At 43.0% G+C, this 20,442-nt stretch overlaps 1 protein-coding gene across 1 annotated transcript in view; it reads right to left on the bottom strand.

Annotated features, from left to right (window-relative positions):
* The window catches only part of LOC124128414 (perlucin-like), a 75,399-nt gene extending 55,391 nt beyond the window's left edge, over positions 1-20,008 (bottom strand). Inside the window, exon 1 of the mRNA XM_048390185.1 lies at positions 19,904-20,008. The gene's annotated coding sequence lies outside the window, so the exon portion shown is untranslated. The remainder of the gene's footprint in view (positions 1-19,903) is intronic.
* Positions 20,009-20,442: the final 434 nt, after the last annotated feature.

The following is a 20,442-nucleotide window of genomic DNA, read 5'->3' as shown; positions in this document are numbered from 1 at the left end:
CGGGTACCAAGAGTTGGACAGGGCATGCTTACTCACTTCACACATGACCGGTACTAAGGGTGTGAGAGGAGAGGCTTACTCACTTCACACATGACGGGTACTGAGGGTGGACAGGACATGCTTACTCACTTCACACATGACGGGTACTAAGGGTTGGACAGGGCATGCTTACACACTACACACATGACGGGTACTAAGGGTTGACAGGACATACTTACTGACTTCACACATGACAAGTACTAAGGGAGGACAGGACATGCTTACTCACCACACACATGGCGGGTACTAAGGTGGACAGGACATGCTTACTAACTTCACACATGACGGGTACTAAGGGTTGGACAGGGCATGCTTACTCACTTCACACATGACGGGTACTAAGGATGGACAGGACATACTTACTCACTTCACACATGACGGGTACTGAGGGTGGACAGGACATGCTTACTCACTTCACACATGGCGGGTACTAAGGGTGGACAGGACATCCTCATTCACTTCACACATGACGAGTACTAAGGGTTGGACAGGACATGCTTACTCACTTCACACATCACGGTACTAAGGGAGTAGAGGACATGCTCACTCACTTCACATATGACGGGTACCAAGAGTTGGACAGGACATGCTTACTCATTTCACACATGATGGGTACTAAGGGTGGACAGGACATGCTTACTCACTTCACACATGGCGGGTTCTAAGGGTTAGACAGTACATGCTTTCTCACTTCACATATGACGGGTACTAAGGGAGTAGAGGACATGCTCACTCACTTCACATATGACGGGTACCAAGAGTTGGACAGGACATGCTTACTCACTTCACACATGACGGGTACTAAGTGTGGACAGGACATGCTTACTCACTTCACACATGACGGGTACTAAGGGTTGGACAGGGCATGCTTACACACTACACACATGGCGGGTACTGAGGGTGGACAGGACATGCTTACTCACTTCACACATGGCGGGTACTAAGGGTGGACAGGACATCCTCATTCACTTCAAACATGACGAGTACTAAGGGTTGGAAAGGACATGCTTACTCACTTCACACATCACGGTACTAAGGGAGTAGAGGACATGCTCACTCACTTCACATATGACGGGTACCAAGAGTTGGACAGGACATGCTTACTCACTTCACACATGATGGGTACTAAGGGTGGACAGGACATGCTTACTCACTTCACACATGGCGGGTTCTAAGGGTTAGACAGTACATGCTTTCTCACTTCACATATGACGGGTACTAAGGGTTGGACAGAACATGCTTATTCACCACACACATGGCGGGTACTAAGGTGGACAGGACATGCTTACTCACTTCACACATGGCGGGTACTAAGGGTGGACAGTACATTCTTACTTACTTCACATATGGCGGGTAGTGAGGGTGGACAGGACATGCTTACTGACTTCACACATGACGGGTACTAAGGGTGGACAGGACATGCTTACTCACTTCACACATGGCGGGTTCTAAGGGTTATACAGTACATGCTTACTCAATTCACACATGACGGGTACTAAGGGTTGGACAGGACATGCTTACTCACCTCACACATGACGGGTACTAAGGGATGGACAAGACATGCTTACTCACTTCACACATGACGGGTACTAAGGGTGGACAGGAGTTACTTACTCACTTCACACATGACGGGTACTAAGGGTTGGACAGGGCATGCTTACACACTACACACATGACGGGTACTAAGGGTTGACAGGACATACTTACTGACTTCACACATGACAAGTACTAAGGGAGGACAGGACATGCTTACTCACCACACACATGGCGGGTACTAAGGTGGACAGGACATGCTTACTAACTTCACACATGACGGGTACTAAGGGTTGGACAGGACATGCTTACTCACTTCACACATGACGGGTACTAAGGATGGAAAGGACATACTTACTCACTTCACACATGACGGGTACTGAGGGTGGACAGGACATGCTTACTCACTTCACACATGACGGGTACTAAGTGTGGACAAGACATGCTTACTCACTTCACACATGACGGGTACTAAGGGTTGGACAGGGCATGCTTACACACTACACACATGGCGGGTACTAAGGGTTGACAGGACATACTTACTCACTTCACACATGGCGGGTTCTAAGGGTTAGACAGTACATGCTTACTCACTTCACATATGACGGGTACTAAGGGTTGGACAGGACATGCTTACTCACCTCACACATGACGGGTACTAAGGGTGGACAGGATATGCTCACTCACTTCACACATGGCGGGTACAAAGGGAGGACAGGACAGGCATATGCTTACTCACTTCAAACATGACGGGTACTAAGGGTTGGAGAGGGCATGCTTACATTCTTCACACATGACAAGCACTAAGGGAAGACAGGACATGCTTTCTCACCACACACATGGCGGGTACTAAGGTGGACAGGACATGCTTACTCACTTCACACATGGCGGGTACTAAGGGAGGACAGGACATACTTACTCACTCACACATGACGGGTACTAAGGGTGGACAGGACATGTTTACTCACTTCGAACATGGCGGGTACTAAGGGTGGACAGGACATGCTTACTCACTTCACACATGACGGGTACTAAGGGCTGACAGGACATGCTTACTCACTTCACACATGGCGGGTACTAAGGGAGGACAGGACATGCTTACTCACTTCACACATGACGGGTACTAAGTGTGGACAGGGCATGCTTACTCACTTCACATATGACGGGTACCAAGGGTTGGACAGGGCAATCTTACTCACTTCACGTATGGCGGGTACTAAGGGTGGACAGGACATGTGCACTCACTTTACTCATGACGGGTACTAAGGGTGGACAGGACATATTTACTCACTTCACATATGACGGGTACTAAGGGTGGACAGGACATGCTTACTCACTTCACACATGGCGGGTACTAAGGGTGGACAGGACATCCTCATTCACTTCAAACATGACGAGTACTAAGGGTTGGACAGGACATGCTTACTCACTTCACACATGACGGGTACTAAGGGAGTAGAGGACATGCTCACTCACTTCACATATGACGGGTACCAAGAGTTGGACAGGACATGCTTACTCACTTCACACATGATGGGTACTAAGGGTGGACAGGGCATGCTTACTCACTTCACACATGGCGGGTACTAAGGGTGGACAGGACATCCTCATTCACTTCAAACATGACGAGTACTAAGGGTTGGACAGGACATGCTTACTCACTTCACACATGACGGGTACTAAGGGAGTAGAGGACATGCTCACTCACTTCACATATGACGGGTACCAAGAGTTGGACAGGACATGCTTACTCACTTCACACATGATGGGTACTAAGGGTGGACAGGACATGCTTACTCACTTCACACATGGCGGGTTCTAAGGGTTAGACAGTACATGCTTTCTCACTTCACATATGACGGGTACTAAGGGAGTAGAGGACATGCTCACTCACTTCACATATGACGGGTACCAAGAGTTGGACAGGACATGCTTACTCACTTCACACATGACGGGTACTAAGTGTGGACAGGACATGCTTACTCACTTCACACATGACGGGTACTAAGGGTTGGACAGGGCATGCTTACACACTACACACATGGCGGGTACTAAGGGTTGACAGGACATACTTACTGACTTCACACATGACAAGTACTAAGGGAGGACAGGACATGCTTACTCACTTTACGTATGGGGGGTACCAAGGGTTAGACAGGACATGGTTACTGACTTCACACATGGCGGGTAGTGAGGGTGGACAGGACATGCTTACTGACTTCACACATGGCGGGTACAAAGGGAGGACAGGACAAGCATATGCTTACTCACTTCAAACATGACGAGTACTAAGGGTTGGAGAGGGCATGCTTACATTCTTCACACATGACAAGCACTAAGGGAAGACAGGACATGCTTACTCACTTTACGTATGGGGGGTACCAAGGGTTAGACAGGACATGGTTACTCACTTCACACATGACGGGTACTAAGGGTTGGACAGGGCATGCTTACTCACTACACAACTGAGGAGTACTAAGGATTGACAGGACATACTTACTGACTTCACACATGACAAGTACTAAGGGAGGACAGGACATGCTTACTCACCACACACATGGCGGGTACTAAGGTGGACAGGACATGCTTACTCACTTCACACATGGCGGGTTCTATGGGTGGACAGGACATGCTTACTCACTTCACATATGACGGATACTAAGGGTGGACAGGACATATTTACTTACTTCACACATGACGGGTACTAAGGGTGGACAGGACATGCTCACTCACTTCACACATGGCGGGTACAAAGGGAGGACAGGACAAGCATATGCTTACTCACTTCAAACATGACGGGTACTAAGGGTTGGAGAGGGCATGCTTACATTCTTCACACATGACAAGCACTAAGGGAAGACAGGACATGCTTTCTCACCACACACATGGCGGGTACTAAGGTGGACAGGACATGCTTACTCACTTCACACATGGCGGGTACTAAGGGAGGACAGGACATACTTACTCACTTCACACATGACGGGTACTAAGGGTGGACAGGACATGTTTACTCACTTCGAACATGGCGGGTACTAAGGGTGGACAGGACATGCTTACTCACTTCACACATGACGGGTACTAAGGGCTGACAGGACATGCTTACTCACTTCACACATGGCGGGTACTAAGTGTTGGACATGACATGCTTACTCACTTCACATATGACGGGTACTAAGGGAGTAGAGGACATGCTCACTCACTTCACACATGACGGGTACTAAGGAAGTAGAGGACATGCTCACTCACTTCACACATGGCGGGTACTAAGGGAGTAGAGGACATGCTCACTCACTTCACACATGACGGGTACTAAGGGAGTAGAGGACATGCTCACTCACTTTACACATGACGGGTACTAAGGGAGTAGAGGACAGGCTCAATCACTTCACACATGGCGGGTACTAAGGGAGGACAGGACATGCTTACTCACTTCACACATGACGGGTACTAAGTGTGGACAGGGCATGCTTACTCACTTCACATATGACGGGTACCAAGGGTTGGACAAGGCATGCTTACTCACTTCACGTATGGCGGGTACTAAGGGTGGACAGGACATGTGCACTCACTTCACACATGGCGGGTACTAAGGGAGGACAGAACATGCTTATTCACCACACACATGGCTGGTACTAAGGTGGACAGGGCATGCTTACTCACTTCACACATGGCGGGTACTAAGGGTGGACAGGACATGCTTACTTACTTCACATATGACGGGTACTAAGGGTGGACAGGACATGCTCACTCGCTTCACATATGACGGGTACCAAGAGTTGGACAGGACATGCTTACTCACTTCACACATGATGGGTACTAAGGGTGGACAGGACATCCTTACTCACTTCACACATGGCGGGTTCTAAGGGTTAGACAGTACATGCTTACTCACTTCACATATGACGGGTACTAAGGGTTGGACAGGACATGCTTACTCACCTCACACATGACGGGTACTAAGGGTGGACAGGACATGCTCACTCACTTCACACATGGCGGGTACAAAGGGAGGACAGGACAAGCATATGCTTACTCACTTCAAACATGACGGTACTAAGGGTGGACAGGACATGCTTACTCACTTCACACATGACGGGTACTAAGGGCTGACAGGACATGCTTACTCACTTCACACATGGCGGGTACTAAGTGTTGGACATGACATGCTTACTCACTTCACATATGACGGGTACTAAGGGAGTAGAGGACATGCTCACTCACTTCACACATGACGGGTACTAAGGAAGTAGAGGACATGCTCACTCACTTCACACATGGCGGGTACTAAGGGAGTAGAGGACATGCTCACTCACTTCACACATGACGGGTACTAAGGGAGTAGAGGACATGCTCACTCACTTTACACATGACGGGTACTAAGGGAGTAGAGGACAGGCTCAATCACTTCACACATGGCGGGTACTAAGGGAGGACAGGACATGCTTACTCACTTCACACATGACGGGTACTAAGTGTGGACAGGGCATGCTTACTCACTTCACATATGACGGGTACCAAGGGTTGGACAAGGCATGCTTACTCACTTCACGTATGGCGGGTACTAAGGGTGGACAGGACATGTGCACTCACTTCACACATGGCGGGTACTAAGGGAGGACAGAACATGCTTATTCACCACACACATGGCTGGTACTAAGGTGGACAGGGCATGCTTACTCACTTCACACATGGCGGGTACTAAGGGTGGACAGGACATGCTTACTTACTTCACATATGACGGGTACTAAGGGTGGACAGGACATGCTCACTCGCTTCACATATGACGGGTACCAAGAGTTGGACAGGACATGCTTACTCACTTCACACATGATGGGTACTAAGGGTGGACAGGACATCCTTACTCACTTCACACATGGCGGGTTCTAAGGGTTAGACAGTACATGCTTACTCACTTCACATATGACGGGTACTAAGGGTTGGACAGGACATGCTTACTCACCTCACACATGACGGGTACTAAGGGTGGACAGGACATGCTCACTCACTTCACACATGGCGGGTACAAAGGGAGGACAGGACAAGCATATGCTTACTCACTTCAAACATGACGGTACTAAGGGTTGGAGAGGGCATGCTTACATTCTTCACACATGACAAGCACTAAGGGAAGACAGGACATGCTTTCTCACCACACACATGGCGGGTACTAAGGTGGACAGGACATGCTTACTCACTTCACAAATGGCGGGTACTAAGGGAGGACAGGACATACTTACTCACTCACACATGACGGGTACTAAGGGTGGACAGGACATGTTTACTCACTTCGAACATGGCGGGTACTAAGGGTGGACAGGACATGCTTACTCACTTCACACATGACGGGTACTAAGGGCTAACAGGACATGCTTACTCACTTCACACATGGCGGGTACTAAGTGTTGGACATGACATGCTTACTCACTTCACATATGACGGGTACTAAGGGAGTAGAGGACATGCTCACTCACTTCACACATGACGGGTACTAAGGAAGTAGAGGACATGCTCACTCAATTCATACATGGCGGGTACAAAGGGAGTAGAGGACATGCTCACTCACTTCACACATGACGAGTACTAAGGGAGGACAGGACATCCTTACTCACTTCACACATGGCGGGTACTAAGTGTGGACAGGGCATGCTTACTAACTTCACGTATGGCGGGTACTAAGGGTGGACAGGACATGCTTACTCACTTCACACATGGCGGGTACTAAGGGTGGACAGGGCATGCTTACTCACTTCACACATGGCGGGTTACATCGCGGCGTGTCAGCTTAATTTTGGAGGAAAACACGAAGTGATGCAGATCTCAGACGTTTACCACTTCGGTGAAACCCACGAGCGCGGGTATGGCGCTGACAAACCTAGAAACATAATCGGGGCGAACCGGGATTCGAACCCACAATCATGGGTTTCTGGCGTGCCCAAGGGACGCAACTCTGCACAGCGAATCGCGGCGCCTTAGACGCCACCGGTGCCTCCTGTTCACTTGACAAAACAATACGGGACCATATGGTGTTAGTCAAAATAATAAATTACATCGGACATCAGTCTTATCACTGATGCGTCTCATTTTCAAATGCCTTCCACATGTCTCCAATAAAACTTTCTGATAGCTTTACTGGGGTCTTGTGCCGTGTAACCTTGATCAAACAATATATACCACGCTTTGAAGTCTTGGTAGAAAGAACATGCTGGATCATCTCAAAAGTTGTGAAATGTAGACACCAAAAGCTGCAGCTGCAGAAATATTGCTCGACATAAATGGATCCGGTCCTATTGTTTGCATGTGTCTCACACAGTAGAGCGAAGGCTGACATTCCTGATTTTGACACGTTTTGTACCGACAGACCTGTATACCCGAGCACATGTCAAGTTTGTAATATTTGTAAAAATCATCCACACTTTGCTCAATTGTGATTGTTGGCTTCACACAATCTAAAACAATAAAATGACAATCCAAATATTTTGACATACAATTTTGTGTTATGTTAAATTTCTATCCCCAAACTTCCTATAGGTGTCGCTTTGCAAATTGAAACAATAAGTTAAACCAGAAATCAAAACGTAACTAAAATGAGTGTCAAGCCAATAGACAGCAAAGAAATAGTATACAATTAACAATTGTATCATCATATTATGAGCTAGGTTTACAAATCAACACAAACTAATGCAGAGCAATTACCGTGGTAGTACACACCAGAGTGTAAGTACAAAACGTAATAGCAGTACAATTACAATTGAACCGTAAATGAGTGAGCATGGTTCAACGCCGCTTTTAGCAATATCCCAGCAATATCACGGCAGGGGACACCAGAAATTGGCTTCACACATTGTACCCATGTCGGGAATCGAGCCCGGGTCTTCGGCGTAACGAGCAAACGCTCAAACCACTAGGCTACCCGACCGCCCCTTATCCCTGATGTGTTTAGAAATGTCCTCTGTGTCCGACCATACACTATTCGAAAGCTTCACTAAATGTTGCGGGAGCACAACACACATGACTTATGACTTATGTTTCATTTTGCTTTTTGTAAATCCACAGTGTTCATAATTTACTTGATTTCTTTCAAAATAATGATGGTTGAAAATCTACATTAAATAAGAAATTATTTATGGGTTGGCGGCTCTCATACTTTCCCACGTCTATAATTCATCTTCTTGTTCATATACACTGAAATGAGCTTTCGTTATACGCTATTCTCACGACTGTACGTTTTATAATCTAGAGGTTAACTGCTGCAAGCTTTATCTTTCAGGTTTAAATGCTTGATGGACCATTGGTGTGGCGCAGTGTTTCCTATTTGCTTATGTTTTGACATATGAAATGTCTATTTTATGGTGATTTGAAACGGGTATAATAGTTGTGTTTTGGACAAGACGTTTGCAGTGATTCGGCGACTCTTTTAGCCCAGTAACGTTTTGATAAAATAGTGATTTGTTGGTCAAATCATAATTTCAGGTTTATACATTCTTTTTTACCGGCAGTTTATATAATTAGTCTGGCATCGACAATTCCTCCATTATGAAGCATAAGCACACGTTACATTACAAAAAGAGACAGCCCATATTTACACACTCATGTCCAGTATGCATTTAAATGGTACACAAAAGAGAGACATGTCTTGACAACTATATATTACCAACTAGTTTTAAAGATAAAAAAATACTTTCTTAATTACTACTGAATTGCAGAGTGAACAAGAATTCAGTCACTCAGTGGTGTGTGTGATTACACTTCGTGATAGAACACTTGAAAGGACAGGTACAGAGATATATGCAATGGTGGGTGTCAAATACATTGATTAGCTCTGTTATCAATCGGTTTGTAATTTATATTTCACTATTGGCGCAGATGGACAGTATATTTGACAACCTTTATTTAAAAATTCAAGACTTCTATCAGGGTAAGAGATAGATTGGAGATATTAGATGCGACAGACTAACAGTTGGTTGGTTTGTTGTTAAACGCCGAACTCAATATTCCAGCTTCGTGAGCCTCTTACTACAAGCATAGTCGCCTTTTACAGCATGCATGGGTTGCTGAAGACCTGTTCTACCCCGGAACTTCAAGGGTCTAGGAAATATAGAACGGTTGTAAAGAATATTTGACACAATCACACTAAAGACAATCATATTCCTCATGGGCTGGAATGGTACGTAATGCATATGAAATTTAATGGCAATGTACGACAATTATTTAGTTAGAACAACCACCATTTTCAAACGGCTTTTTGGCTGCTTCATAGAAAAGGAACGAAACTGACAAACAATTGGCAGGACAGTTTAGAAACATACAAACACAACACAAAGGTGGCAATTATCAAGTAAAACGTCTGTATAACCAGCGACAATGGAACATGCACAAAACAGAGCTATAATGTTAGGATCATGTTCAGATTATTGTGTGCAATGGAGATATAATACACATGATAACACGTCCAATCGAAATAGACGAAGACATTGCGGTTGTGCTACGAATACCTATGCATGATTAACCTCTAAGCGTTTGCGTCAATAAGGGAGGCTTTTAGACCCGCTAAGCCCATGATAAACGTTTATCTCGAATTACTTTAAATATCAGTCAGGATACCACCATCGGATTACCAAGATGCCATGGCTTTTCAGACTGATGACAATCACACATAACTTTTCGACGTCGACCCTAGCCTACACAGCATAACCTACCACAGTTTGAAAACAAGGGATGTTTGTTTGTTGTTTAACGCCGCACTCAGCAATATACCAGCTATATGACGCCGGTCTGTAAATAATCGAGTCTGGACCAGACAATCCAGTGATTGACATCATGAGCAACGATCCATCGATTGGGATACGATGACATGCATCAACCAAGTCAACGAGCCCGACCTCCCGAGCCCGTTAGGCGCCTATTACGACAAATATAGTCGCCCTCTACGGCAAGCATGGGTTGCTGAAGACGAAAACAAGTAATGTGTGACATGGATTGAATGGTGTAAGTGTGTATACTGATTGTTTGTTTTGTATGTTTGAACAGCTATTTGTGCCTTGTGATTTATTTATATCTGGTTTGATTCAATATCAGCTTCAGCCCTCATACTATAACTTACGTTCTTGGAACATGCATAAATAATATGTGTAGAATGGTATCAATCGAACTGAGTTTAGGAACCGACGAAATTGACGAACAAAGTGACAGCAGGACTTTTACTTAAGCGATAATGTTTTTCCTGTCACATTCTTCACTATTTGTAAACTATTTGAAATGAATGGCATTTTGTTCCATGACACCAAAGAATGCATTAATCTCATTTATCAAAATCAGTTATCTAATTTCACTCTAACCTTCAAAATTTACATATTTCTTCCCAAAAAAACATCTATCCATCTATTGTCTTTGCATCCAGGAACATAACAATGGCTGTCGATAACCCATTACCATTGTATTCGTTCAATATCAGTATATTATTAGCTGTTTTTGTCTCTGGTACACGCACTTGGTCACAACATCTTATCAAACATGATGACACCTTTTTCTGAGTACATGTAATCAAGTAAAACGTACACTAACCACTGTGTCACAGACATCAGTCTCATGTCAGAGTCTGAGTTTCAGTGTAAGATTTAACTTTGACTTCTGTCACTATTGAAACATATATGCACAATATATAAACTGTTGACAACTACAGAGAATCACTTTGAACAACGACGCTTTAACGCTTTAAACTCGGGGTACTGCCTCCGTGGTCTAGTGGTAGACCGTCCGCCCGGACAGCAGAAGGTCCGGGTTTCGATCCCAGCCGGTCATACCAAAAGACGTTAAAAGATGGTACTTGTTGTTACCCTTGTTGTAACTCTGTCTGGCGCTGGCATTTAGGGGCTAAAACAAGGACTGGTCGGCTCGGAGTGGGCTAGCACTATAAATCGGCATCAGTCCGGACTAGTACAAGCAGCCACACACACACACGTGCATGAACGTCGCTATATAAGTGCAATAATCTTGGACGCGACGTTAAACCCCATTTAACCTTCATCTTAAACTCGGGGTTTCATTTTGTTTAAGGTTAATGCATGAAGATACAGAAGTGTGGTGCATGCTATTTGATGAGATTCATTTCCTCCGAGACCCCACACCTTTCCACGAGTCTGATGAATGGATGTCCTTCCATTGTATGGTGCAAACACCTCTGACAAGGAACGTCCTATCCTGAAAGAGGGGATTTCTACGCAAACAGAAATTTATAAGACATAAGAAATATATTTGTATCAAACATTTTGTTTTGTCTTGAGTCTTCTTTCAAAAGGATTTGTTTAGTTCAGACGGAAGTCATGAGCTGGCCTCTCAGAAAATGCAGCAGGAACTTTCTTACACATGGGGCAGTCCTCTATTACCAGGAGGAAGTCACTATGCTTCCCAACTAGCGGTGAGACGTGCTATCTGGTCATACCTAAACACGTCTTCAACCTCGCACGTTAAAAAATATTTTTGTTAGCAACTTCATACTGGAAGCCAGTGTCATTTTTTCTATACTATTCTTGGTCTAAATTCTTGTCCATATCAATATGTTTGCAAACATCTGTTTCTCTTCCTGGACAGTTTTTTATTTTTTTATTTTTTACACGTGTAACGCGATCTGGTCATGCATACACTGAAGTTTACTGCATCACGTTTTATCTTAATTCAAATATATAAAAGTCAGAAGGAATGGGTGCATAGTCAGAAAGAAATGAGAACATTAGTGACTTGTAGTGTCACCATAGAGTTTAAGATATTTTTTTATCATCAGTCAATGTATTACGTGACTAACCACGGATCCGGGTAGTACTGTGGGTACCCGGGGAAGAGTGACGTGCCCTTGATCAACATGGACGTGAGTTTTCGAACAGCTCAATAATACCTCGTATTTGTGTAAATTATATGCGAATTTGAGTCTGAAACTACTCATTTTGAAACCTGGTGACGTACATATTCTGAAGTAACGAAGCATGGTATCGATCGAGGTGTACAGGGCCAGGATCGGGTCGTTCTCCCACCCGAGGGGCACCCGGCAAATCAAGCTCAACAATGTCACTTACTCACCGTACACATCAGGATCGGCTATACCACTCAGATGTTTGATGTGCTCTTTTCTACTGACGATCCAGGTGCTGTGCTCATTTGGCATTATCAATATTCTAGAAAATGAACTAGATTTCACCAATTTGATAGCGGCAGAAAATAATTTTCAAGTTGTTGCTGTACGTGACGTCATCAGTATTGACAAGTCCTTTGTGTCAACGACGGGCCACTTTTCCCGTGCACCAGTTTTATGTTGGCTCGTGGGACACCCTGTGCCAGCCAGTGTTGTATCAGATTTGCTACTTTGCTCTGGCGATATAGAGGCTAACCCCGGCCCACCTACTCTCGAAGACGTTTAAAACACTATCCTCGAAGAGATTCGCGCCGTCACATCTGAGCTTCGTACTGTCAAAACGGACCTGAGTAATCAAATAAGTTCAGTCAAGTCGGACGCTTGACACTATCAGCCAAGTGTGGACGGATTGAAAGTCTACTAGCCACTACTCAGTTGGACTTGAACACTCCCCAACAGACAAACAGTATCAAGTATGACGACATACATGCGCTGACTGAAAAAAGGTGGACAGGATACAGAACAAGATGTCAAATGTCGCCGTTGAGCTGGATAGGCTGGAGGCGTTCAGCCGTAGATGACAACGTTATTTTCTACGGTGTGCCAGAATCGCCAGAGGAGACACCCTTATTATGTAAAGAAAAGATAATAGCACTTCTCAATGACAGCGTAAAGACTAAAACGTGGGAGAAATCTGACGTTATCCGTGCTCACCGCCTAGGCATCCAGCGTGACAATCCGAGCAAACCACGACCCTTAATAGTGAAACATCGGATGATAAAGTCGAGACTTTAAAAGCAAGGCCTGTATTGAAGGAGGGCGGTTATGGCGTCTCCAACGATCTCACCTTTCGCCAACGTGACCGTCTGAAGGAACTCGAGAGGAGAGGATTGAAAGGGTATTTCAAGCAAGGAAAACCGAAAACAGTACGAAACCAACATGAGACGGAGCAGGCACCCAGCACATCGGAGACGCGATCATTGACCTCAAGGCGTCCGTTCGTACGTGTGAGTCGTCGAATTGATGGACGGCGAACCGACCGCACCTCAACCAGCAGGGACAGTGTCCAAGGCCTTTTTTCCACAGGAGCTATGTCTAGGCGACACCGGTGAAATTGACAACACAAGCTCATGTCGTGAAAATCACAACACCGTAAAAGAATCCACATTTCATCGTCTATTAACTTATAACATAAATGGACTTTCAAACTTTCAGATCTTGACTTTTTAAATCATTTACAAGCATTTGGCATTGTATTTCTATTTGAAACGTTTTTGTCTAACAAAGTACCAAATAGTTGGTTACCTGGATATGTAAGTTTTTATCCCCCCTGCCATGAAAAATAACTAAATACGGTCGATGTTGCGGTGGTGTTTGTGTCTGTATTAAGCAAGCTCTCGATGGTTTTTGCACCGCTATGCAAACCAACTTAGATAATGTTGTTTGTCTCAGGCTATCAAAAATATTCTTAAAATTGATTTTGACATTGTTCTAGTTTGTGTATATATTCCTCCACAAGGATCTACTTATTATGATAAGAAGTCATCAACGTGTGCTATAGACAAGCTGGAGCTGTTTTTATCTGATTTATTACCCGATGTATCAGATTGTCATATTGTGTCGTGGGGGCACGGGTGGCTCAGTCGTCTCAGGCGCCGCGATTCGCTGTGCAGAGTTAACGATTACTTCATCTGCTCTATGATGTATTTTGAGACATATCTATGTTGAATGTTGGTGAAAGATTAGACTCTGATCATTTTCCTTCTGGAACTCAGTTGTAAGTATGGCGATGACGTAGAAGACCAGCAGCGGGGAATCAGTAATGTATATTATGAAAAGTACATTTGGAATGATAACTTCAGTGTTCGGTTTTTAGATAAGTTACGATCCACTAAGTTATTAGATCGTCTGTTGTTAGATGTTAATGAAAATGAAGGTAAAGCTTTAAACGACTTTGTAAAAATAATGGTAGTATCAGCAGATTGAATGAACAGATGTGTGTCAAATATCCACAATTCACCCAATAGAATAATATTAAATGGTGAATGTATATAATGCTAAATGTGCAGACGACATGGAAATGAACATTCCAGAAAATAATATTATGCTGTTTGGAATAAATATAAGCAAACATGTCGGAGGTATAAATTTCAAGTTCGACAACATAAAGAAGATACATCATGCAAATCTCTCGGTAACCCAACAAAATTTTAGAAAGAGATTCGAAATATTAACTCAAAGACATATACCATTTGCAGAATTAATCCCACCGAATGGTTAACTCATTTCAAAGATGTCTTCCAAACTGCTGATGTGTTGAAGAACTTAACCAGTTCTGATACAGACACAGATAAATGTTATTATGAGCATTATACTGATATTGCAATGTATTCTCTGAAGAATGGAAAGTCCCCTGGACTAGATAATCTTCTTGTTGAAATGCTTAAATGTTCTAAGGAAATAATACTGCCGAAATATTTTAACAAGATATACACGTTGGCAACGACGTGACTGGCAGAGGGTTGTCTTCACTGACGAAAGTCGATTCTGTATGTTTAGGGCTGATGCTTGACCGGTGATTTGGTTCCTTGTCAACAAGACCGAATTGAGTTTATTTCAAGGTCATCCTGATCGTCGTTTACTACTATTAGGTGTATGGTTGGAGGCAAGATCAAAGGCGCCGCACAGCATTTATTAGACAACAGACGGGGTCGTCAGTTTCGCTTGGAACAACCACCCCACCTTGTCGGTAGGAGTTATATAATCGGTGCGCAAATAACTGTGTCAAGTCCACTGTGATAGTTATGAAAAGACATTCGTTATATATCGTATATCTTTTGTTACTAACTATCCTCCTATTTGCTAAAGGAAAACGGATTTTACCACCAATAGGTCAGCTGACTGGAAGATCCACTGACTGCTACATTCCTTATATAGGCTAAACGGTCCTGTTTGTGTGTACAAGACGTAACATTCGAAGACTAATACAGTCAAGGTTAAGCCAGCACAGGCTATGGAACTGAAAGACAATATGTTAAGAGCGAATCTGTTGTATGTAAGAGGATGGCTATGCCCTGAAATGTTAGAACGTTAGATCGAGAGGGCGAAACATTCAAGTAGATACACGAGAGTTGGGACACTGGCTGTGTAACACCAAGACATGCGGGGTAAAATTAGATAAATTAGATTCTAAATAATCTGAACACATGTATATCAACAATAAGTAAATGTAACAAGTCCGTGGGAAATCTTTGGTTTACGGTTTTTTTTCCACTTTGACATAAGATATGTCATAACAGAGTACGGAAAGGTTAGGGATTGATTCATCTTGACAAGTACTAAAATAAACTGTTGTACTGAACACAAATTTTTATAATAAAATACATTGACTATTAATTTCTTCTCTCATTTTCCAATGTAGTTCACTTCAAATTTCGGCTGTTCTTCGGGACTGTTAAGAAAGACGTTAATGAAGTAATGAGCCTGTTGAATGTTACCCTGTGAGATCTGTCACATCCGTTACGGATTTGATTCTTTTTACAGGTTCAGCTATTTCCGATTTCCTTAACCAGTTATGAGAAACTGTTATGAAAATATTTCCCTTAATCCCATCTTTCACGCACGCGAAATGTAACACATATACTTAGTGAGATTTATATGTAATTCATACAATAGATTGATCTCCATTCATTAAGATATTGATTGGTGTAGGGAGTAGTCCCTTTGAATATTTATGATTTAAAACCCAATTTTATGTACAATTTGACAGAGATTAGAATAATATGAATATTAAAATTCATGGCCACTTGCCAAATTCACTAAAATGTCACGAGTTGGAAGTTGTCACAGATAAATACGGATTCTAACCAAGTCTTATCTTCGTTTACATAGAATACATGAACTGGTTGAGTGACTTGTATTATTCAGAATTACCCACAGAGATGGAAAGAGCTAATAAGCCAGGAGGTCCTATATACATGGTATTAATAATTCACAACTAATTTCCTCCAATAATATAATATTACCTTTGGGATCACCTAGCACCAATACTCAGCAGGATAATTTGGGCAATTGTGAAAATCACAACCCCCTAATGAGAACCTCTCCACAGGGTCACACCCAGTGATTGTTTACATAGCAAACACTATCTGCAGTCAGACAACATGGCAGTCTACGTTCATTTCCAATCCTCCTGTTAATCGACATAAATTATGGCTTTGTTTGAAAAATACAGGCATGAATGGTAAAATGCTACATATGTTAAAAAGTATGTACACAAATGTGAGAGCATGTGTACGGTTTGATGGTCAGTTAAGGGTCTTTTTCGATTGTCCTCTTGGTTTGAAACAAGGTTGCTTATGAAGTCCTATGCTGTTCTCATTTTTCATTAACAAGTGAACATACCATATTTTCAGACATACGATATTGTCAAACACGGTGTTCAGCTGTACCCAGATATTTGAGAGTTATTCATGCTATTGTTTGCTGATAATGTTATAATTGTATCAGATACTGTGGTAGGGCTTGAAAACCAGCTGAATATCTTAGAAACGTTAACAGACGAATGGAAACTTACAGTAAACCTAGATAAAACAAATGTACTTGTGTTTTGGAGAGATGGTCAAGTCCGAAAACTTGTTTTACAAAAACACCCCAGTTAGTCTTGAATATAATGATATATAATATAGATGAATATAAATACCTGGGTATTTTATTTACTAAGGAAGGATACTGTGAAGCTGAGGTATTAAAGATCAACCAATCTTCAAAGCCAATATACTGTCGAGGAGTTGATCCTGTCCCTACCAAATTCGTTTTGGATTACATGCATATCTTGCTTCCCATAATAACTAGGATTGTGAACCTCAGTCTGGAGTCTGGAGTCTGGAGAGGTACCCGAACGACATAGAAGGGCCCTAGTTCGCCCACTCTTGAAGAAGAAGACTTTGGACCCTAACCTTCTCTTGAACTATAGACCTGTGAGTAATTTATCGTTCATGTCCAAAATCCTGGAAAAAGCTGTGAAAGTCAGGCTTACAGATTATATGGAACTGTATGGCTTATATGATAAGTTCCAATCGGCTTACAGGCCAGCACACTCAACAGAAACTTGTCTTCTGAGAGTCATGGCAGCTGCTGATAAGGGCAAGGTAGGACTTCTTGTCCTTGACTTATCAGCGGCATTTGACACCATAGACCATAGCAGGCTACTACGTCGTCTTGAGTCTAATCTTGGTATAACAGATGTTGCACTTGCTTGGTTTACATCATACTTGTGTAAAAGAAAGCAGGCTGTTTCGATTGATGGCTTGTCATCTGAAGATTCAATGCAGGGTTCTGTATTGGGACCTCTGTTGTTTGTGATTTATATTTCTCAGTTAGGCAAAGTTACAGACACTTTTGACACTAGTCGTCATGGTTATGCTGATGATAATCAGCTCATGAAAGTCTTTACACATGGTGACTCAGCACAGGTGATAGCAGAATTGCGAATGTGCACATCTGCGATCCAGACATGGATGACACAGAATCGTCTGAAGCTCAACCCTGATAAGACCGAGGTCATACTCACTGGGAGTAGCCGATCTGTTGCATCAATATCCGAATCATTCTTGACTGTTAATGGAGTTGATATCCCCTTTTCTTTGACTGTTAAAGACCTCGGAGTCATCACTGACCAATACCATCAAGTAAACAATATCTGCAAAAGTTGCTACTTCCACATTCGAAATATCAGTCAGATAAGACCCATGTTGACATACGATGCGGCACATCAGCTCGTGAGATCACTTATCCTATCCAGGTTGGACTATGCTAACAGTCTGCTTATTAATATCAAACAGGATCTGTGTAGCAAATTGCAACGTGTGCAGAATGCTGCTGCCAGATTGATATGTAGACGAAATAAGCGTGCACATGTCACTCCTTTATTAAAATCATTACACTGGCTTCCAATAAGATCTAGGATTGAACACATAGTCGTGTGCATTGCATACCAGTGCTACTATAGTACAGCTCCTTCCTATCTGAGTGAACGTCTTACCCTACACCAGCCAGCACGAGATCTCAGATCAGCACATAAACTCCAGTTTAGTGTCCCTATGGTCTCACTCAAAGCATTCGGCAACAGAACTTTTGCTCACACTGCATTTGTGCTCTGGAATTCCCTTCCAGTGGAAATTAGGCAATCTCCAACTCTGGACACTTTCAAGACAAAACTAAAGACTATGTGTCTATGACCCTGTGTGAGGCGCTATGAGCGACTACGTAGACGGACATGGCGCTGAAGAAATGGACTTTATTATTATTATTAAGACTTTGAATTTAGAAAAAAATGTCCACAATTCAGCTGTAAGGGCCAAGAAAGCAATGGTCATGGTTACCACTGTATCTAAATTAGAACCTGTTCCACTTAGACTTTATTTTAAGCTATTTGATGGCCAAATACAGTCTATCCTTTTATACGGCTCAGAACTCAGGGTTTTAAAAATTATGGACCATAGCGAAAATACATTTATATGCATGTAAAAAGTTTTTAAAGACAGGAATAAACACTCCAAACTGTATGGTTTATGGCGAATGTGGAAGATATCCGATGTACATTAATGCATATATTCGTTGTTTAAAATACTGGTTTAAAATTTTAGAATGCACGAAGACCGCCTGCCTAGAAAAGCATACAAAATGCTACTTAATCTGGACAATCATGGGTACACAACATGGGCATCAAATATTCATTATATGCTATTTTATCACGGTTTCGGTTATGTGTGGTTGTATCAAGGTTGTATCAAGATTATTTCATAGAAAGTGACTAGATATGTTTCAGCATGATTGGAGATCGACACGTGAAAACACTTCAAGATATGTCATATATAGATCTTTTGAATCGTTGATTGAACTTGAATTGTATTTAAATGTTATTACATGCAAATCTCTGCGCATAACATATTCAAGATTTCGTCTCGGATTGTCTGAAATAATGGTTAACATTGGACGACATCGTTCTATCATGCAGCTGGAATATTGCTGAATCCAGACAATCCAGTGACTGACATCATGAACATCGATCGACGCAAATGGAAAACGATGACATGCATCAACCAAGTCAGCGAGTCTGACCACCCGATCCCGTCAGTCGCCTCTTAGGACCATGTTCAAGACAAGTGACACTTGGTTTTGAATAGAAGTGAACCTGTGTATACATACCTGAACTGTACATGTGTTAAGGTATTCGCCAGAAGGGAGCTTGTTCAGTTCCTTAGTGCATTAACATGTCTGCATTGCGCTTGAATATAGCCAAACTATGTGTATGCTTATGATCAAATAGTTAATAGATTATCAGTTGGAAGTGGGAGTAGGTTTGAAGCAGTGTGAGAGATATGACGAGTGTTTGAGCGAGTTGTGTGGGCAGAGTAGGAGTTGCATCACTCCGGTTGGTTGGTTTGTTGTTTTACGCCGCACTCATCAATATTCAAACTATATTTTGGCGGTCTGTAAACAATCTCAGTGAAAGCCTACCAAAATGCACAATAATAATACATTTGCATTATTATGTCTATTCTCATTTAATATTCAAACTGGGGCGGTCGGGTAGCCTACTGGTTTATGCGTTAGCTCGTCAAGCCGAAGGCCAGGGTTCGATTCCCTATGTGGGTACAATGTGTGAAGTCCATTATTGGTCTCCCTCACCGTGATATTACTCGAGTATTGCTTAAGGCTGCGTAAAACCACACTCACTCACCAAT

The sequence above is a fragment of the Haliotis rufescens genome, unplaced genomic scaffold (assembly GCF_023055435.1).
Source record: "Haliotis rufescens isolate VD_foot unplaced genomic scaffold, xgHalRufe1.0.p SCAF_86, whole genome shotgun sequence".
Classification (NCBI taxonomy): domain Eukaryota; kingdom Metazoa; phylum Mollusca; class Gastropoda; order Lepetellida; family Haliotidae; genus Haliotis; species Haliotis rufescens.
The sequence above is the reverse complement of the archived record's forward strand: the minus strand, read 5'-3'. Positions and strand labels throughout refer to the sequence as shown.